This window comes from Solanum dulcamara, chromosome 2, assembly GCF_947179165.1.
Source record: "Solanum dulcamara chromosome 2, daSolDulc1.2, whole genome shotgun sequence".
Taxonomy (NCBI): domain Eukaryota; kingdom Viridiplantae; phylum Streptophyta; class Magnoliopsida; order Solanales; family Solanaceae; genus Solanum; species Solanum dulcamara.
The window spans coordinates 53,541,709-53,565,085 of record NC_077238.1 but is presented as its reverse complement, the minus strand read 5'-3'; the positions used below and the strand labels follow the sequence as shown (position 1 = coordinate 53,565,085).

At 35.5% G+C, this 23,377-nt stretch overlaps 1 pseudogene; it reads left to right on the top strand.

The window, feature by feature from the left end:
- The first annotated feature begins 215 nt into the window (after nt 1-215).
- LOC129881317 (5S ribosomal RNA) lies at nt 216-333 on the top strand (annotated as a pseudogene).
- The last annotated feature ends 23,044 nt before the right edge of the window (nt 334-23,377 follow it).

The window sequence follows — 23,377 nt, the reverse complement described above, 5'->3', positions numbered from 1 at the left end:
GGCTGTAGAATGTCTTGAAAGGTCGTGCCCACAATAATGATGTGAATATAACAAGGATCATTATGAAAATAACTAGAGCCTAGTGAGAAAGTGGCTAAGGATAGGATGTGGTCCATGTAATGAGAATATAAGGGTAACTTGGGCGATGCAGCTTGGCCTACTTGATCAGCTGCTGGGTCATCGTCTTCTTCGATAGATATGCGCCCCACTGGAGAGGGTGCGATCATACCAGCACTAACGTACCAGATCCCATCAGAACTCCGAGGTTAAGCATGCTTGGGCAAGAGTAATATTGGGATGGGTGACCCCCTAGGAAGCACTGTGTGGCTGTGAGATGAGATGATATGCATGTATATATACACGTTGGTCGTGCATGGCATTGTTGATATAAAGAAGTATTGTGGATACGTAACTCCACCGTGAAAAATGATAAGACCCTTTGAGATAGGGGATGTAGCTTTGCAAAACAACTAGCGCATTGTGAATTCATTAAAGGGGGCAAGTGATACCCACTGGGATAAGGCTAGGACTATGACAAAGCTTGGGACACCGAACGTCGGAAGATAAGTACTGTCTATTTGAGAATTGGAAACGGTTAAAAGCCCTAGCTAGTAGTTGATCAAAATAAATAGGAAGTGGATTCAAATAAATTGCTACGTGATTCGAGTACCCATAATTAGACTAGATTAGCACTTCATAATTGTGTTAGGTTGTCGTACCTAAGCAACCAAAGGTATGGAAGATATAAAGGAAGATATAGATATGGTGAAGTATACCGAATATGTTGGAAAAGAATCATTCGTATTAGAAAATTGGAAACAAGGGCATAAGGTAGAAAACAACAGATAGTGACATGGGTACACCCTAAAGGGAGGAAGTGGCTTCAAGTGAGATCCCATAATGGTACAAGTTAATAAGATCTAAAGGCCAGTAATAAACTGATAGAAGCCATGATACCAGAGACAGTGCGGAGAATTATTAGTAAGGACCTTACATAGTATGACATCAAAGAATGGATGCGTACAAAGAGGATGAATACGACAAGAGAGTCACAATGAGAATTTAAGGATATTGTAAGAGATAGCAAGGCTATACGTCACTAAAGGTTAAAGTGTTGGCAACTGAATTATTAGTTACTGATATTGTGACTTACAAGTAACACAAAATAAAGGATAAGAGATCTTTCCTAAGGTAGAATACAAGAAAACTTAAGAATAAGTTAAGTCAAGGAAAGACCGCGAAAAAAAATAATTGAACGCACTTGGTGCAGAATTTTCCTGATATCCTTTTAGACCTTGTAAGAGTTAACATTCGAGGACGAATGTTCTAAAGGGGGGAAGGATGTTACACCCCGTAGTTTTGTACATTGTAGCATGTTTTAGTTAAAAATATTGTCGTGGGATACATGTTATCTATGAGACTCCACCCAAGTAGTAACGGTTGGAAATAGGTTTATAAGAATCTGGAAAGAGTTGGAGGCCGAATAATGAGTCGTGGTACTCCATTTACTTACGTAAGCCACCAACTTGGATGTTGTACATACTTAAAATAGTTGAGTACATACTAAGCTTGCGTAGTACGGATTACATAGGCTCTTAAAATAAGACGAGAGGACAAACCTACGAAAGGGAGGAAAAACTAGTTTTCGAACTTATCAAAGCGAAGCAAGCAGGTGACAAGCAGGTAGGTGACAAGCCGGTAGGTGACACACCTAGGTGGGACCCACACTTCCACGTGGAAGCATGTGATTGGTGGCATGTAATGACGTGGCTGCCTAAGGTTGTGACACGTGTCACACTTAGAGGATGACACGTGTCACCTTCCAAAAGGATATATATATGTGTAAAGTGCTGAAATTTATCACATTTCAGCCTTCTCTCTTCAAAAACACTTGAGAGAAAAACCAAGAACAAAAGAGAGTATAGCTACGGGTTTGGTGGCCAAGAAAGGTAAGGCCCGATTTCTTTCCGTGAATTAATTATTTAAGGTATCCTATGGTGATATGACGGTGTTTAACAACATAAAATTTATCGTTAGGGAAAAGAGGAGATTTTGTTCTTGTTAACAGACCCGTTTTTGAAAATACCACTGTTAGTAAAACAAGTATAACTCCTTCTGTATAGCTCCGTTTCAAGTGATTAAAGATGTTTTGGAAAGATATTACATAGGGATACAACTTTCATGTAGACTCTACAACCCAGTTTAGTTTTTGTCTACTCCAAATATGGTGGTGAAGCTTGGGGGAGCTGCTGCCCAGATTTCGTTCTGGAAATCCTACACAGACTGCTGTTGATATTTTGGGCATATCTCATTGTACAAAATTGATGTAGGGATGATCCGAAATGGTTTGCGACCTTGAGACACATTTCTATAACTTTCATTGAGAACACAAATCCTGTTTCCGTCAATTAGCCCTTCGAAACTAAGGGACAATACGAGACAGTAACCTGCCCAGAATTCACGTTTTGACAACTTTGATGAATTTTGACCAATTTCGGGTGAGGTAAGGTCTTGCCTTCTAATTTGAAGTTTATGGTGTTGTTATAAGGTGTATTAAACACCTTTTAGGCTGCTGGAAGTTTAATAAAATCGTGTAAATGCTCGACGATAGACACAATCGAAATTGAAGTCGTCATAGTCAAATTGTAGTGGAAATGAGGCGTTGTGTGTGTTGAGGCTGCTGCTGGTTGTGTGGTTTGTGTTGCAGGGCCTAAATGTGTCATAAAATGTGTGGGGTATCTTCTGGTTGTAGAAACATGACACCCCCGCTTCGTACGGTAAAAGGTTTTGCAAAACAGAAACTAGAAACCCTATTTTGGTATCGTGGTTTCGAGCGAGTCATTTGCAGGTTGTGTTGTATTGTGTTGGTGTGAACTGCTTATACATGTGCTGCAGGTTGTTGTTTTGGTTGGCTGTAGTCATTAGGAGTGTGATTGGACATTCGGATAGGACATATTATAGGGGAGATGCTGCCCGATTTTCGTTAATTCGTTAACTAGTGAAGGAACTAGTCGAGAAGACGAGCGAGGAAATGGATATGTGAACACTCGTGTATAAATTAAGGTGCTGAAAAGTTAAGGGTTGTTGATACTTGCATTACATCCATGTTAAATAGGTTTGGAGGACGACGACGTGGACATGATTAAGAGAAGTCCATATGAGGTATGTGAAGCTTTCTTTTGGCATGTCTTAGTCTTATGAGAATTGTGTATGTAATGTGAGAATAATTCCATTCATAGAACCCCGAGTATGGTTCATCAATCTTATTCACTTCTCGATATTAGAACTCCTGCGATAGTTGAGTTATGGACTTGTAAGTCTTCTATATGCTGAAAAGTAGTGTACGTAAAGCTTATCCTCCCTCCTCTTGTGGCATGTATTAGATATAAGTTATAAAGGGTTTATGTATGAAACATGGGAATAATTCCATTCATGAAGCTTCGAGTACAGTTCATAATTCTTATCTACTTCGTGACGGTAGAACTCCTGTAATAGTTGAGTTATCGCTTTTTAAGGCTTCTATATGATAAAAGGAAATATAGGTAGAGCCTATTGCTTCTTTCTTATGGGACGTCTTAATATAAATGAAATGAGATATGATTTGAGTGTAAAGGTAGTTCCAGTTGTAAGTTGCGAGTATAACTCGTTACTCGAGTTCACTCCTAAATGCTAAGGGCCTTGAAGTAGTTGAACTACTACCCTTAAGCCGTCTATAGGTTGAATAGTGTTGGTATGTGTAAGCTCCTATACCTAGGGGCTCTTGAACATGCCGTATGGTTATATATAAGGGATGTTGGATATATTACAGAGTGTTGCGTGCATGTATATGCATTATGAGATATATATGGATCGGGTCGAACGTACCTCGACACATTTTGCTATATAAGGATCGGGTCGTACGTTCCACGACAGATTATGCATTATGCGGATCGGGCCGTCGTACCTCGGCATTATTATGCATTATACGGATCGAGCCGTCGTACCTCGGCATTATTATGCATTATACGGATCGGGCCGTCGTACCTCGGCATTATTATGCATTATATGGATCAGGCCGTCGTACCTCGGCATTGTTATACGATATACGGATCGGGCTGTTGTTCCTCAACATTATTATATGATACATGGATCGGGCCGTCGTTCCTCGGCATATACTTTCTATATACAGGGATCGGACTGTACGTCCCACAGCGTTAATAGTATATATATACCTATCATGACAGATGATGTGCTTGTAACACTGGGTCCCCGAGTGGGCCGGATACGGTATGTGATAATGGTATATATGACTTTATTTTATGAGATGCAGATACGGTACCCTATTAAATGCTATATTTGGTTTCCTGCATCCCTGTTTCAGTTGTTATCTCAGTTATGTTATGCTTATATACTCAGTACATGTATCGTACTGACCCCCCTTTCTTTGGGGGGCTGCGTTTTATGCCCGCAGGTACTATACAGATTTTGGGAGTCCACCAGCTCAGGATTCCACTCAGCAAGTTTAGAAGGAGCTCCATTAATTCGGAGCCAAGTTTTGGTACCAAACCACTGATGTATATATTTGGTTACACAGGGGTACGGCGGGGGCCCTGTCCCGCCAGATGTTGTCGTTCTTATTCTTAGAGGTCCGTAGACATGTATGTGTGGGTTGTTCATGAGTTTATTTCGTTTGTGCCTATACGGCACATTATAAATGTTTTTACGTTATAGCAGTTTTGTCGGCTTGCATTCTCTTTCATGATACGATATGAATGAAAGAGGCCACACGTACACAAAAAAAGTTTTAACTCATTGGGGTTTTTTTGTGAGTAGTATCGCTTTGCTCATAGTTCAATTTGACTACAGTTGACAAATATGTATACGGGGGTCCAGGTCATACCCCAGTCGCGGCCTACGGGGTTGGGTCATGATAGTTAATATACTTAGCACCGAGTGGACTTTGAGGTGGGGGCTCGACCTAAGTCCTAGTAGCAACCTGTAGTCTCTTAAACTATGTTTCCACCGTAGGTTTTCTAGTATGGCTTAGCTAGTGGATCCATATATAGCACATGATGATATTAATTGGACGGAGCTTACCTTGGCAAGTAAATTCCCCCTTCTCGATGTGGGTATCATAGGATTCCATGTGATATCTCGTATGGTCTTAGTATCAGTTATGGTTATCTCCCACATATGTAAGTTCTTATGATGATTATGAAGCTTTGATGCATTGACTAATAAGATAAACGTTGTAGTTTTTTCATGTTTACACATGTTTTTAATGATATTTGTCTTTCATCCATGGTTCCTATTGATTATGTCCCATGTTTATTGTTCATGTACATTCTCACATACTTAGTGCATTTCATGTACTAACACATACTTTTTGCCAATATTATATCATAATATAGGGGCTGTTGATCATATTCATCCTCCTCTATATCGTGGTTAGAGTTTTACTATTTGCCTATTGTGGTGAGTCCTCATGTTATGAGGACGAGATATTTACTTCTTACGAGTTTAAGACTTTCTTTACACTTTATTTTGGGTGAGCTGGGAGATTGTCTCATGCCACCATCTAGTAGTAGAGGCATGATAGATATTATGGAGTCTATATTTTCATTCTCTGATTTTGAGACTTATGTTATAGTTGAGACTATACTTACATATCATTGGCTCTTGTTTATTTATTTCATGTACCTTATGTATGCTCATGAATGTTATTCTAAGAGGCTTGGTTGGAGTCCCTAGGGATTCTAATCGTCATGTTATTACTAGGCCCTAGGTCGGGTTGTGATATTTGTGCTCTGCGTTCACGGCATCCACCCTTCGTTTGTGATGCATTACTTAGGTATGATTTGCAATCACGGAGGTAAGTGACCACAATCACAATGAATTTTTTTAGACGACAGAGTTAAGTCGGGTTTCTTCCTATTTTTCTCCATTTCACCATTTTCATTCGGTTTGAGCTTAAGAGGAGCAATTCTTGGGGTGATATCTTAAAGATTTTAACTTGGGTAAGTTCCTTGTTCATTATTAAATAAATTTCATCCTTTTTTATCTTTCAAATTACCTTAAAAAATAAGATTTCTAATGAATATTTTGGGGGGTTTTCTTCTAAATTTAAAAATTGAAGATTATTTGAATTCTACCTCATTTACTAGAAAATTTTTATAGGTTTTTCAACCACAAAATCCCCTTGATGTATAGAACATATTTTTGAAAAAAATAATCCATATTCGCCCTTTTCGAATTTTAAGTGATTTTTGGAAGCTTTTACCCCTGATGCTAAAACCTAGCAGTATAGGTATCATTAGACTCCTTTGATGTAATGTTGTCATTCTTGATAGTGAATAATCATTTTAGAGTTGGTATTCATGGGTTGAGCTCTGATTAGAGCGTTCGTGTGAAGTTTTGGTATTCGAGGTAGGTTTGTCTATCCTTCTTTGAGACTGGGATGGATAATTAGTCATTCGTATGCTATAAACTTTGGGATGGGGTTGCAGTATAATTTAGACTGCTAATTTCATTGTGATATCCATGTGGAAGATTAATTATATTGTGATACCCGTGTAGGGGCATATTTGTGATGTATTGCCTATGTCGGGGCCTTATTTGCTATCTTATTTGCTTTGAGAGAAAGTGATTCATGGTTTGGCTGTAAGAGAGGCATGAGGAGACTATTTGAATTGAAATGTCTGCCTGAGGGTTGAGTTGGGTTTTTTTAGGGCATACGTGAGTATTAAAATGTCTTCGAAAAAAGGTGAACACTTATTTCAATGCACTTCCTTCCTATTACTAGCTATTGTGGGTGAATATCATGCTTAAGTTGAGTTTGAGAACTTTGAACCTTACTCTACATGTTGAGTTGGATATTACCTCCATGCCATATGTCTTGTGATGCATTTATCCTCATTCATTATATCATTGATCTTGGGAAATAGAGAACTATGAAATTCTTTTTCAGAAAGAAAATGTGGCTCCATTTTATATCTTTAGCTCAACGAGTGTATACAACAGATTGTGCGACACCCTTGATTCTACCATACCACCACATCATGGAATAATCATATTGCATTGTATTTTTATTTGTACTACTTGACTAATTTGGCTAATAACGATAATGAACTGTTCTTATGTGTTTACTTTAATCGCTCCGTTCTATATAAATTGGCAGCATCAATGCCGGAATGTGACTTTTTTTTGTATGCAGGTGGAAGCGTTTCTTAGTTTATTTTACATGTTTGATTAATTTTTTATACTTAGTTGGCTAAACCTACTGAGTAAATGTGGATTGTACTCACCCCTACTTTTGTGTCCCTTTTTGATGCAGATTCTAGTTAGGGCATCCTGCGTTGCAGCTAATCTTCTAGCAGATTTCTAATTTTCTGATTAGTGGTGAGATCTCGGGATCTGGATCGCCACTAGTTCTATATTTTATTTCTCAGTCTTTAGTACTATTCACAAACTTATATTGTATATTCAGATTCAGACTTTGTATTAAATGCTCTTTATATTTATGACACCAGGTTTTGGGATAATTTCTTTTTTCATTTTCTTTTCATTTAAGTTGTCTCAAGACTCCCACTTTGGGAGTCACGTATGAGTTTTACTTTTAGGCTTACACATCAGGCTGGGCATTGAGATGTTTGCCATCATGACCTTGAATTTTGGATTTTGACAGAAGATCAAATTGGTAATTATTTGCCTCACATATTTTTATGTTGTTTTATTTTCATTGCTATATTTTTTTAATAGCTTATTAAGTGTCTATCAATCAACAATCTTTTTTTAATTCTTTTTCCATTGCACCTCAATAGTTCACTATACTACTATTTTCTTGAAAGAAACTGTTTTTTGTTGATTATATTTTATTTAAACTTTTTCTGGCTTGTAAAACAAAAGATAAAATGAAACTTTATTTTTCGGATGTCCTATGCACAATACCTACTGCCTTTTTGTTCTATATTTTTATTTTGTTATTCTTCGTCCCTTTCTTTGATTGATGTCTTTTCCATTATTCTACCTTTCCCTCTTATTATTTAATAAATGAACTGGTGTCTCCCTAAAAATAAGGCCAAGGAAAAATTATTTTTTGATTACTGTAGGGGCAGCTCTATAAGTTTGAAAAAAAGAATTAGACATAGGCCCCCTAATTAGATGGGGTTCATCTTTTAAAAAAGAAATAATAAATTATAGATATTTTTTATAAAAGAGTATTGAGTATTATTTGTAGAAAATATAAAATTTTTATATGAGGATAAAAGAATTACTAGAAGTTTGACAAATCTAAAATATTATATCTCAAGAAAAATTAATGAATTGGTTATAATAGACTTCATTAAGAACAAAAATAAAAATTAAGACCTTCGATTGAATTTGGCTTTAGGACACTGATATGTTTGATCCACCCCTGGATTATTGATAATTCATGAATGTAATCTTTTATCTAGTCTTTCTTTATAGTTAAAATGTAATGGGGGTTTCCTCCAAATTTAGGCAGATTGACACAAAATATCTTTAGAAAAAATCTCATAATTCTGATAATTGTAATAGAGATCAATGTGTATGTCATCCTCCTCCATGTACTTCATTTTTTGGATAATTGATAGGTTCGCATTCGTCCAAGACCTTGGACCACAATGATGGTCTTTGTGGAAAAAGTATGAGCCGAGGTTTCAATTATCTTTAGTTTTAACAATAATAAACCTTTACATTACTTTAATATTTGATTATTGGAAAAGGATCATTCATAAGTTTAATGAGGTCATTTATGACTATGCAAAGCGCGGGTCCATTTTCTAGTTTAAGATAATATAAAAGTGATGGCAATTCATATTAGTTTGTTGGTGTAAAATAATACACTTACAAAATTAATTTTATATTACTTAAATTTCAATAACTTGTCATTTGTACACAATGAAGTTGAGATTTGATTATATTGTTTGGGAATGGTGACCACCACGAATATTCAGAGACATTTATAAGCTAATGAGAGATCCTCGACCTTTTATGAAAAGGAAAGTTTCAAAGCATTCCCTTGTGTTTTACTTTGTTTCACTAATCTTCCCTCATGTAACACTCTAAAATGTTTTAACTTAGTCCAGTCTAGAAAGCTCAAAAAAAGACTTCAGTTTTGCTGAAGTTTGACTTGTACTAATATCATCTACGGTCCATAAAAATTTCCAAAAATCGTAGATGATATCATGGAGTTGAACTTAAGAAATTGGAATTTGGACCAGGAGATACAAACTAAATTTATGGATCGTAGAAGTTTCTACGGACCATAGACCAGATCTGTAGACCAAGTCCTAAAAGTCACCTCTTAGTATCTCTTCTACGGTTGAATAGGACGGTCCATAGAATTGTTTATGGGCCATGGAAAGGGTCCGTAGACCCAACTTCAGAAATTGTAGAATCCTAGCCAAGTTTCTATGTTTGGTTTCTATGACTCGTAGATGACCCCGTAGACGACTTCGATAGTTTTTAATGAGAGTAATTTTGTATTTTCCTATTCTTTCTTAGCCTGAAATCTAATGGTTATACACCTAATAAAGTATGTTAATAGTACCATTCGACCCTTTTCCTCTCATAATCAGTCCCAAGACTTGGAGCAAGGTTTCAAGAAGAAACTAGGGTTTCAACCATTTTCTTCAAGCTCTTCAAAACTCTTGTTCTTCCAGGTATGTAAGGCTATTCATAGTGTTGGACTAAGTTCGTCCTTATGCCATACATCTAAATTCAGTTGGTAAGAGATTAATCTAGGGTTCTACCCATGTTTTCCTTAATTCTTTAATGGGTCTTAATTCCTTCTATTGACTATGAGTATTATCATTGAGTGTAAATTCATTCATGAATTTCTTATCCTTAAATTATAATTCCTGTTTATTCATCACATGAACCCTATTTGACTAAGAATTTTAGTTTTTGCATTACCATTTATTATGCATGATTTTCAGAACTTAAGTGAGATCAAGTATTTTGCATTATTATTGAGAAAGAGTTTTAATAGAATTGAAGGGTTCCAAACGTATTACGTGTATTGAGAAAAGCATGTTTATTTTAAAGAGAGCATAAATAGTTTCAAAAGAAGTAGTTTAAGTCAGTCAAAGAGAAGTTCAGTATAGATTCAAGAAGTTTTTGAGCATTAACACAGATAGTATTACTATTATGATCATTATTTCATTATCTTGAAAGTAGTATTAAGCACCGATATGGGGTAAGAGTTAAGACAACTCAAACCCCATAAACTGCGTCGCCATTGTATATAGGATTGTACCATTGATTTGGACGACTCTCTATCAACCTCATTGAGAGATTTTAAATGGATACATAAGTTAAGTTCATCCACTGCTCTAGCAAGGTATTGTATAGCTTTGGCAACATGGGTAGGATCTTGCATCACCATGAGACTCATAGTGGTGGTTTTGGTTACAGAAACTCTCCTAAAGTAATTATTTTCAGATTGTATGTATATATTGCATTTTCTTAGTTGTGAAGCTTTACATGTTTTACCTTACATTCATGTTTTACATTTCAGTCAAGTTATTATCAGTGTTTCCTTTTAATTCAATTATTGTTTCATTTAGTTGTATTATATACCGTACATTTTATGTATTGATGTCTTTTGATGCTACATCATTTTATGAAGCAGACGCAGGACTCAGGATTATCAACAGGCGCTCCGTTGAGATATTACTTCGTAAGTTTTTGGTGAGACCTTCTTCCTTACGGAGGACTCATTTTCATTTATTACTTTCAGTTTTTATTGATGGGTCATGTTCCAGCACCTATCTTTAGTTATTAGAGGCTTCATCAACAAAGTTAGAAAGTTAATTCAATTATTTTATATTGAATATTTAAAATATTATTTATTATTAAGTTATTTTAGATAGTGCATGAGTTTTACTTAAAGTATTTTAAATGCTCACTGTTTTAAGATTCTGCACTTATGTTTAGCTTTACATTTAGTAGTCATCTAGGTCAAGGGTTTGCTTGGGACCAATAATAGTTTCTGAGTGTATCACATGCCTAGGGTGTAGATGCCGGGTGTGACCAACATTGTATTAGAGCACATAGTTCAAGAGTCCTAGGATATGTATAAAGTTGTGCCTAGTAGAGTCCTTCTTATTGGTGTTTGTGTGCCACATTTATAATAGGGAGGCTATAGGACATTAGGAATATCACCCTTCTTTCATACTCTTGATTTATGCGATAGAATTTAACTCTATAAAAGTCTCTTCTAACTCATGTATTCACTCATTTTAAGATCATGCCTCCAAAATGCACCATCAAATAAAAAAACAACACCAGCATCGAGATCCAGTGACTACTATGCCTCCACTTTCAAAAATACAAACTAGGAAGGGAGCTCGGCTAACTGATCAGGATAATGATATTTGGATTGAAGAGGTGCCTTCTAGCATTATAGGGATTACAGGTCGTCAAGGCACCATGGTCACTAACTCCAGTCCCCAAGAGTCTTTAGCCACAACTAGGATCAGGTACTTCTTGAGGATGAATCCACCAGTCTTTACTGGGTCTAAGGTAGAGGAGGATCCCTAAAAATTTATTTATGAGATGTGAAAGATCTTGAAGGCTATGTCTGTTATTGAGATTGAGGTAGTTGAACTTGTTTCTTACCAACTCGAGGATGTAACCAAGATCTGGTACAAAAGTGGGATGAGATCGTAGTGAGGATGCTTAGCCAGTAGTATGGGATAATTTTAAGATGACATTCTTAGATCACTTTTTCCCCCAAAACCTAAGGGAGGTGAAAGTTGAAGAGTTTGTGAATTTAAAATAGGAAGGGTTGATAGTGAAGGAGTATAGTTTCAAGTGCACTAAGGTATCTAAGTATACTCCAGAGATGGTTCTGGATATAAGGTCCAACATGTTTGTCTTTGGATTGGACAAACATGTGAAGAAGTAGTGCAAATCTACACTTCTAATCTCAAAAATGGATATCTCTAGACTTATGGTATATGCTCAACAGGTTGAGGAAGATAAGAAAAGAGATGGAAAGGAACACCAGAACAATAGGTCAAAGTCAGTTGGACATGAGCCTAGTTAGCAGATAAATGGTAATGGTAATTGGTCATTCTCCCAAAAAGTATCTACTAGTCATACACAATTATTAGCGAGTGCACTAACACTAGGTAACAGGAATGATCAAAGATCGCAGAATAATCATAATTTTAGAGATCAGGATTCTTAGTACCAAGGTAATATGGCACAAGGGACTTCTCGAAACCCACCTTATGGTAAGTGTGATTGGCTCTATTTGGATGAGTGTCTTGTCGGCACAAGCAATTTCTATAAGTGTGAACAGATGTATCACTTCTTGAAGTATTGTCCAATGGGGAAGTAGGTAATAAAGGCAATAAGACCCAACCTTCATTAGGAGTTCCATAGGTAGATCTTCCCAGAGAGGTAATACTTCAAACACAGATGGAGGTTCGAACCGTCTGTATGTTATGATTAGTCAACAAAATTAAGAGAACTCATCAGACATTGTCACTGGTATGCTTAAAGTATTTTTCCTTGATGTTTATGCCTTATTTGATCCAGGTGCAAATTTGTATTTAATGACAACTTATATATCCATGAAGTTAGGATTAATCTTGAATACCTTCTATAACATTTTAGTATTTCTACTCTTGTGTTTAAGTCCATTTTTACTAAGAGAGTTATCGATATTACACCATCTCGGTCTGTTATAAAGACACCATAGCTGACTTAGTCCAGTTAGACATGGTGCATTTTGATCTTATTCTAGGAATGTAGTGGGTTCATGATTGTTATGCCTCCATTGATTGCAGAAACCCAAATAGTCAAGTTTTAGTTTCCTAACGAATCAGTCTTAGAATGGAAGGGTAGTCTAGCAGTGCCTAAGGATAATTTCATCTCATACCTTACAGCCAGAAAGTTAGTTTCCAAGGGATATATCTATAACATTGTCTGAGTTAGAGACTCTAGTGCTGAGACACCATCTAGTCAGTTTCAATTATGAATGCGTTTCTAGAAGTCTTTCTTGATGATGTATAAAGAGTCCCTCCCGATATGGAGATAGATTTTGGTATAGATGTTCTTCCTATTACACAACCTATCTCTATCCCTCCATATAGAATGGATCCATTTGAGTTGAAACAATTAAAAGAATAGTTGAAAGATCTTGTAGATAAGAGTTTTATTAGGGAAAGTATCTCACCTTAGGAAGCTCTTATTCTATTCGTATGAAAGAAAGATGGTTCTCTTAGAATATGTATCGACTACCGTCAGTTGAGCAAGGTCACCATAAAGAATGAATATCCTCTTCCCAGAATTGATGACCTGTCTGACCAACTTTAGTGTGCCACTTGTTTGTCCTAGATAGATCTCAGATCCAACTATCATCAGTTGAAAGTGAGAAAAGCGACATATCGAAGAGAACTTTCAAAACCAATTATGGCCAATATGATTTCCTTGTTATGTCCTTTGGTTTGACTAATACTCCTACAACAATTCATGGATCTCATGAATAGAGTAATTAAGTAGTATCTGGATATGTTTGTTGTTGTGTTCATTGATGACATTTTGATCTACTCTTAAAATTTTATTTCAATAATTTTCTCTATTTCTTTAATCAATCACAGGTTAGTAAGTAAGATCACCAGCCGTGATGCTGTTTCGTGGTTCCTACACTAAGAAAGTTTTTAGAGAACTTCCTAAGACATAGCTACTAGACGGCAATACGGAAGCCTTCATGGTCCATGATGATCTTCATGACCTATGATGGTCTCCCGTACTGCAACACTTGGACAATTTTTTGAAATTCTAAAAAATTCAAAAATATTATTTTTATTTTCACTTTCCTCTTGCGATCACCCTATGATAGATTCAATGATGTCATATTTTAAGGGTTATTTTCATACTTGTATGAATCACAGGGAAGTATGAGTACCCATTTTAATTCTTTGCATCATCTTGTTCAATTACTTACTATTTGGAGATTTTGCAGGTACTATGGCACAACCACACACCAAGAATTCTTCCCAGTACCAACTCTATGACTCCGCATCTAAAGAATCAGAAAATTAGTTAGAACATGAGTCAGAGCGAGGGTCGGGAATTGATAAATCAAGTGGGTCGGAGGTCCAAGTAGCTACCCACATCTCTCCTCACTCTCCCCGCATGAATAGATCCAAAGCGACTGTCGAGGCTGAGGCCACTCCACCATGTCTGAAGAGGAGGCAACCGGCTCGGCCAATGAGGCAAGCGGGGATGATGCACAATATGGAGAGGAAGGTAGTGATGCTGGTGAGGAGAGTGTTGGTTGTGCTGAGGATGACGGACTGTGTAGAGAGGTTTGCCCATGCAAAGGAAAGTGACCCAGTTGCACGCCCAAATTTCATCACTTTCCTAAGAAACAGGTGGTTGGTTCCGAGCTAATATGATATCTTTCTGAATGGCCTAACCAAAGGGTCTAAAGGGTTGTGTAAACGAGCCATTGTGTCAGAGGTTCGGGTAATCCTTGGTAATCTCTCTACCCTACCTGAGATCAAAGACCTCTTCTACAAGCATCATTTTGGGTGGATGAACTAAAAAAATATGATTTTGAAGAAACAAAAACAGTTAGACGTTGGGAAGAAATAAAAAACTCATGGTATTCCATTTTAATATTCTGAATAAATAAATAATTTTTCTGAAGAAGATACTAATAAAAATAATAAATAATTAAAAAGAACATGATCTTATAAAGGACAAATCATTCAAGATATGTTATTTTTACATTAGTAATAAAGACTAAAATAGTTATTGTAAAAAAGTTTAAATAGAAAAAATGGTCGTAATATTACGAAGGATTAAGTCATGACAACCACTTAAATTTATCCGCATATTTCAATTGGACACCTTAATTAAGGCTTGTACCTACTATTACTCTGAATTGAAAAAACCTAAACAATGTGCAAGCGTGGCACAAAAAAGTGTGATTCACACCATATTGGCCACGTGAATAATGTTTGAACATCCTTTTCAAGGTTTTTCTATCTTCTTTCAAATTAATTTTATTTTAAAATATTTTTTTCACTTTATTCTCCTTCGAAACTATAACTTTTTGCTATCACCTTACCATCACAATCCACCATCAAAAATTTACAATCTACTTTAACTTAACCTCTTGAACACACCAAAAAAAACTTAACCCTTTAGCTTTTGTCCTCTTTAATAAAATTTATTTATCTTCTTCTATTTTCCTCACTGCTACTTATCCACCCATATTTGATAACTTTTGTAAAACATATCGGATAATAATCCAGGCCAAATTATTTGTTGGCATTTGTTTATCACTGTAAATGTTTCAGATGAATTTACACCTATATTTAATAAACCCTAAAAATATAAATCAAATCTTTGAAAATTAATTGATCTAAAATTAGCCCTTAAAGATTAAATTTAATGTTTAATTTTAAATTTTAGTTTACACCTTGATTTCCGAATTATGTGTTAAAAATAGGGAAAATAAATAGAGTTTTTTACTTGTAAATATATACCTAAAAGGGAGTAAAAATAAAATCTTGACTATTGTTTTATATGAATGTAAGCTCTTGAAGTTAAAATGCAAAACAATCAACTTTATTTTCCTTTAGTGTAAATATGTGTTTCTGTATTATTCACTTGCACCGGTGAAAGGATTGGGGTGGTTAGAAAATGACGGTGGACAATGGATGGGCTTTAGGAAAACAGAAGAAAGGGGTAGGGTACAGTGGGGGTAAGCTGAGAGTATATAAATATATTTATTTATTTTTGAAATGCTTTTTTTTTGGATTTAGTTTTTTTATACTGAAAATTCAGTTTTATGATTATTTTAAGTTAAAGGGTCATATGTCTTCGTTGGATTTGTTATTTGTCACATCATCAGTGCGCGCATTACACACAGTTCTGTTTTGACATAAGTACTTACTTGTTAAGATTGGAGTGTCTATGTAACGATCCAAACTAGGGCCAAGCCGCGACATGGCAATTGGAATGCTAGGGACCCCAACCAAGCCATCTTAGCATACATCGCATACATAAGGTAAAGAAACATAATAAGAAAAGAAGAAGAATAACCTCAAGTATTATGCCCAAATGGACTACATCAACTCCTTATCTAAACATGCCTCTATCATCTAACATATATGGAGGCATAGAATAAGCCACTAGCTCTCCGAACAAGAAAAGAACGTCTCAAATTAGAAACATAGTCTAAAACTAGCAAGGGAAGAAATAAGCTCAATAGGTAGTCCCGAAGCATGAGAACTTACCAAATCAAGTGAACACATCTCCTAATGTGTTGGGTGATCATCGAGCCTTATATTATAACACAATGTAGGCACAAAAATATGTGTTAGAAATTTAAATGTACTAAGTATGTGAGATATGCATGAACCATGAAATAAGGCATAAACAATATGAATATAGGATTCATGAATAAGGCTTGAAAAACATTTGAAATCATATTAAAACTTGTTTTCAATGCATCATAAACATCATAGTAAAACTTACTTCATGTCATGAGATATGACCTTTAACCTTATGAGAGATTATGAACATGTGAAAGATATTAGTATTCATAGTAAGAAATACCTTAAATATTGAGTAAAGGACCTTCTAACTTACTGAGAGTGACCATTAACCGACATAAATCATGTGAGATACAACATAGAGTCCCAATGTTTACCCATACATCGGAGGAAAGAGGGGAGACAACTTGCCAAGGTAGACTCCTATATGCCTAAGTGGATCCACTAAGCTACAAAAAGGATCAAGCCTCAACTACGGGCGACCCTCTAAGGAATTAAGACACTTCTGCAGGTGATCCTCTAAGGAATCAAGCCTCTTCTATGGGTGATACTTTATCCTACGGTGGCACGTAGTTATGGGATAATGAGATCTTTCTATGGGTCTCTTTCCTTTTCTACGGGAGAGAATGCCTATTCCAAGGTCCACTCGGTGCTAGGTAAACTCTCAACTGAATAGACAAACCATAAAACATAAACTCACTCATCATGTAGTAGGGGCCATAGCTACTATTCGTCCACTTTTCATAAGAACATAATTAGAGAATAACTCCTTAACTTTATGTCATGTAATGCGAGTGTAGACCTTTCATCATCATATATCTTAATTCGTAAAATATCTTTAGGGCCTTAAATCACCATTTCATTAACTTGCTTGAACATTATAGAATCATCATTCAAAAAACGTTTTTGCAAAGAGAACCTTTAAACTCATTTGTAGACCTTTCAAACATTCATAAATCTTTTGTTGAATATAACTTGGAACTCAAAATCATAGCTTATACTTGTAACTTAGGGTAAAACATGCATACATGATAGATGGACTTATCACACCGTAATAACTTCTTTGATCTTAACTTTGATAATCATTATAACTTTCATCATAAAAATCATAATCTAAACTGCAAATCATGAAAACTTTACTTGAAGATCATTGAACTCATAATCTATTCATGAAAATCAACTTTAACTTCATAATCTTAACTTGAAAATAACTTCATGCATGGTCATTCATAATTAAACTTAGAATAATGAAATTCATATGAAAATATGCATATACTGATCATTGATAATATCTAAAAATGGAATTAAATCATCTCAATGCAATTCATCAAAACTAGGGTCATAATCAATTTAAATTAAAAAAAACTTTGAGAAAACCTTGGGACTTCATGGATGAAAGGAATCATTGTATCAATCCCCATATACCTTGATTGAGTCCACTAATAAATTGAAGATAAACCTTGTTGATCTTGAGACCCTAGATTGAGTGTGGGAGAAGACCTCTGAGAGGAGCCCTTGGGAGAGAAGACTTGTGATTTTTGAGATTTACTAAGAGAATGAGAGTTTGGGAATACTTAGGGTAGTCAATAGTTGAGAACCTAGTCCCAAAAATATCCAAATACATTGAGGAACTTATAGGAAAATGACCAAACAACCCCTCATAAAAATCTGATCGGAAGACCCTATGAATCACTCTTTACGGATCGTCAAAGTGTTTACAGGTTATAGACCCAATTCATCTTGTCGAACCTTGGAAAAAGCTGGAAAAAGGAGTCTCTAATCTTTTTTTATTACTTATGTTTATGTGTGGAAAACATTTCTACAGTTAGTAACTTGTTTCCACGGGTCGTAACTCAAGGTCGTAATATTTCTTATTTGGCAGTCTTTAGTAAAACGATCATAACTTTTTACTACGAACTCTATAGGAGGAAAACATGGTGGCATTAAAAATAAGACTAAAAGACTTTTAATTAGATAGGTAAAGGAATACCTAATTCATTATATTCTAGAAGATATGATCATTTAACATTGACCCAAGTAAAATGTTTCAACAAAACTCAATCGGTAAGGAAGATTTCAACTCAACTTTGTGCTAGAGGATTCTTGTGACCTTAAAAAATCTCCAAATATGTTCCCACAATTAATAATTAGACTAAAAAACTTTGTAAAATTAAAAATCACCCTTTACAACGCAACGAATGTCTTTTATGACTGGTCATTTGGTCTACGGGTCGTTATTATTAGTCATCAAATTAGTGCACCAAAATAATAGGCTATTTGAATGAAAATTGATCCCTACAACTCATCCTTATGAGTCTTCGACTCTCTTACGTGTCGTACAAAGGACGCGCCAATTTCTCCATTCACTTAATCAAAATTCAGAACATAGGACCCAATTTTTTGAGTCCAATCTACAACTCGTAACTAATCCTGTGACTCATACTGTTGAGGTATTTTGAAAGTACTGAGGCTTTTCAATTTCACAAAATTGAAGACCAACTCTACGATTCACTCTACGAGTCATCACCATTCCTATGGGTCATCAACTTGATTCATAAACTCAGTTCCAAACTTAGTCGATTTTCCAACCCTAATATTATTCCTGCAAGCCGCTTCTATGACTCATAGGAGTCCCTACAACTCATAGTCCAAGTCGTAAACTTTGGGACAGTCCCTTTTCTTGATTTTTTTCGAGTTTTCTACCTTTGGGGCCTTACAGTCTAATAGGAAAAATTGTATGTTGAAGTATCTAAGTGAAATATGTGGACAACTTTAAATAATCATCGGTGACTTAAGCCTACTATAAATATGAGGTGTCATGCCCTGATTCTACAACCTAGGAGTGGTTGGCACTCTAAAACCATTGGTGGTCCCTAGCGAACTCTTGTCCTGGCTGACTACTCAACGAAAGACTAAATATAAGTGCAAAAGCTTAAAAGAATTAGTATTTAAAATACTTTAAGTAAAACTCATGCACTATATGAAATAACTGAATAAAGAAATAAATAAGGCTTTAATCGTTCAGTCTAAAATAACTGAATTGTAACTTTGTCCATGAAGTCTCTAATAACTAATATAGGTGCTGGGACAGGACCCATGCTACCTCTAATAACTACTAAATACTGAAAGCAATAACTGAAAAAGTGTCCTCCTATAGTAAGTAGGTTTCACCAAATGTTGATGAACTAAGATCTAAAGAGAGTGCTTGTTGATGATCTTGAGTTCCTATGTCAACTTTATAAAATGATACAGTATCGAAAGATGCTAGTACATGGAATGTATGCTATGTAATACCGCTAAATGAAATAATAACTAAACTAAAAGGAAACAATGATAATAACTTGACTAAAATGTAACGCATGAATGTAAGGTAAAATATGTAAAGATTCACAACTGAGACAGTGAAATATATGCAAACAATCTGAAAATAATTATTTCACTTTTTGGGGAGTTTCTCTAGCCAACAACTATTACTATGAGCCTCATGGTGATACAACATCTTGCCCAAGATACCAGAGTCACCCAATACGTTGCCAGAGAAGTGGACGAAATTAACATATGGATCCATCTACAAAACCCTCAACGATGCTGGTGAGAAGTCGCCTGAATCAATGGTAAATCCTATCTACGTAGGTGGCATAGTTATAGGATTTGAGTTTTCTTAACTCTTATCCAAATCGATGCTCAATACTGCTCCTAAAACAATGCAATAACACTCATAATATATTATTGTTTGTGTTGAGTCAATGCTCAACATACTTCCTGAAGCTATTTAACTAACTGCAATTTCTTTTGAAACTATTTATGCTCTCTTTAAAATAAACATGATTTTTCTCAATACAAGTAATACATTTGGAACCCTTCAGTTCTCTTAAAACTCTTTCCCAATATTAATGCAAAATACTTGATCTTACTTAAGTTCTGAAAATCATGCATAATGAATAGTAATGTAGAAATTCAAATTCTTAGACAAATATGGTTCATGTGAGGAATAAACACAAACTATAATTAAAGGATCAAAATTTCATGAATAAACATTAAATCAATGATAAAACTCAATAGTCAATAGAAGGAATTAAGACTCATTCAAGAATTGAAGAAAACTTGGGTTAGAACCCTAGATTAATATCTTACCGACTGAATTTAGATGTAGGGCATGAGGACAAACTTAGTCCAATACTATGAATAACCTTCCATACCGAAAAGAACAAGATTCTTGAAGATCTTGAAGAACATGCTCAAAACCCTACCTTTTCTCCTCTTGAAACCTTGCTTCAAGTCTTGGGAGTGATTAAGAGAGGAAAAGGGTGAAATGATACTGTTAAGAGACTTAATTAGGTATAAGACCATTGGAGTTTAGGCTTAAAAATGATGGAAAAAGATGGAATAACCCTTATTAAAAATTGTCAAAGTCATCTACGGGGGCCATCTGGGGCCCGTAGAAACCAACGGTAGAAACTTGGCTAGGATTCTGAATTTTTTGAAGTGGGTGTACAAACCTTTTCTATGGACCATAAAAAATTCTACGGGTTTCTATGTTCAACCATTGAAGAGATACTAAGATATGACTTTCAGGACTTGGTCTGCAGATCAGATCTACGGTCTATAGAAACATCTAAGGTCCATAAACTTGGTCCATAGGTCCTATTTCAAATTTCAGTTCATGAAGTTCAACTCCAAGAGATCATTTTTGGTCCATAGAAACTTCTACGGACCGTAGATGGTGTCTGTACTAGTCAAACTTTAGCAAAACTGAAGTCTTTTGTTGATCTTACTAGACTAGACTTAGAATATTTTTGGGTTGTTACAATATCGCCTTAGGATCATTTGTCCTTGAATGATGAACAATCTAGGAAATTACAAAAGACACGAATACAATGCAAGAACTGAAACACTTAAAACACATAAATTGACACTAAATCTGAAATAGGGAAAGGAATATTACCTTCAACATTAATACTAGGAGAAACGAATAAATGAGGATATCTAACTTTTATATCTTCCTCATCTTCCAGTGTAGTCTTTTCCATAAAATGATTCCTCCATAAAACCATGACTAATGCAACCTCTTTAGTCCTCAACTTGCGAACTTGATGATCAAGAATTTGAATCAAAACCTCCTCATATGACAAACTATCTTTCACACCAATGCTTTTTGTAGGAATAATGAGTGAAGGATCACCTAAACACTTCTTAAGCATAGAAATGTGAAATACTGGATGAGCAATTGTTAATTCTGATGGTAGCTTTGACTAATAAGCTATATTACCCACTATCTTCGAAATTCGATAAGGGTCAATATAGCGGGGGATGAGTTTCCCTTTTATCCCAAATCTCATAACACCCTTCATGGTTGAAACCTTTTAAATATACTCAATCATTAACTTCAAACACTAAATCTTTTTGCCTAACATCAATGTAGGAGTTTTGGTGACTTTGCACGGTTTTCTACCTCTCTTGGATGATCTTCACTTTATCTATAGCCTGATGAACCAAGTATGACCCCATCAACTCAGCTTCACCAACTTCAAACTAACCAATTAGAGATCTCCATCTCCATACATAAAGATCCTCATAAAGATCTATTTGAATACTCAAGTGATAACTATTATTGTATCCAAATCTATAAGAGGCAAGTGGTCATCCCAATTTACGTTGAAGTCAACAACACAAGCTCTCAACATGTCATGTAGAGTCTAAATTATACGCTCTACCTGACCATCTGTCCAAGGATGAAATGTGGTACTAAGGTTCACCTTTGAACCTAAACCTTTCTGGAACGACTTTCAAAATAAGGCGATGAACAAAGAACCTTCATCTGAAAGGATAGATAAGGGAACTCCATGAAGTCCGAATATCTCGTGGATGTACAATATGGCATTTTCCTCTACTGAATCTGTATTCCTAACTAGCAATAAGTGGGCTGACTTAGTCTTCCAATCTGTAATAACCCAAATCAAATCATGTTGTTGGCAAGATCACGGTAAGCCTGTAATGTAATCTTCTTTTAAATGAACTATTATGGGGTCTTTGTCTTGCTTTTCCTTCACTTCCACTACTAGTGAAGACTTACCTCCATTTTGCACAATAACACCAGCTTCATCTTAGTTCACAAGGCAAACTCCCGAACAAGTAAGTCTATGCACTTCCTTAGTAAACTCTTATATTCCTTCTTCAACATAAGCAGTACTCCCCATGGATAACTTACTAAGAGCATCAACAACAATATCAGCCTTACCTAGATGGTAGTGAATGCTAGTATCATATTCCTTGAGCAAATACAACCATCTTTCTACCCTCAGGTTTATGTCTTTCTAACTGACAACGTACTGAAGACTCTTGTGGTCAGTGAACAAATCCACATGCATGCCATTGACATAATGATTCCATATCTTCAAATAAAATACCACTACCCCCAACTCAAGTTCATGAGTCGGGTAATTCTTCTCAAGATTTTAATTTGGCTGGAGACTTAAGTTATGACTTTACCTTTCTGATTAGAACATAAACAAGCCCAACTCTTGATGCATCATAATAAACAATAAAATCCTATTTACTATCTGGTAGAGATAACACTGGATAGTAGTCAATCTAGTTTCAATTATTGAAAACTTGTCTCACAAGCTTCAGACCATTGGAACTTAGTCTTCTTCTAGGTTAGCTTAGTTAATGGGGATGATATAGATGAGAATTCTTCTAGAAACCTTTTGTAGTAACCATCCAAATCCAAGATACTCCTTAAGTCGGTCAGGGATGTGGGTCTGGGCCAATTCTTTACTATTTTTATCTTTTGTAAATTGACTTAGATACCATCTACAGATTCTATATAGCCTAGGAATGCCACAAAAGCTAGCCAAAACTCATACTTTGAAAACATAGCATATAACTCCGGTCGTTGAGAGTCTGGAGAGCATTTCTGAGATTGTTGACATGTTTTTAAATCTAAATGCCTTATTGCAAGAAAAAATCAACAAATCGTATTAGATAAAGTTTAAATATGTCTTAGTTAAGTAAATTCTCTTTTTCAGCAGCTAACTTTATCAAAATTTGCATCAAACGCTTCATCTTCTCCA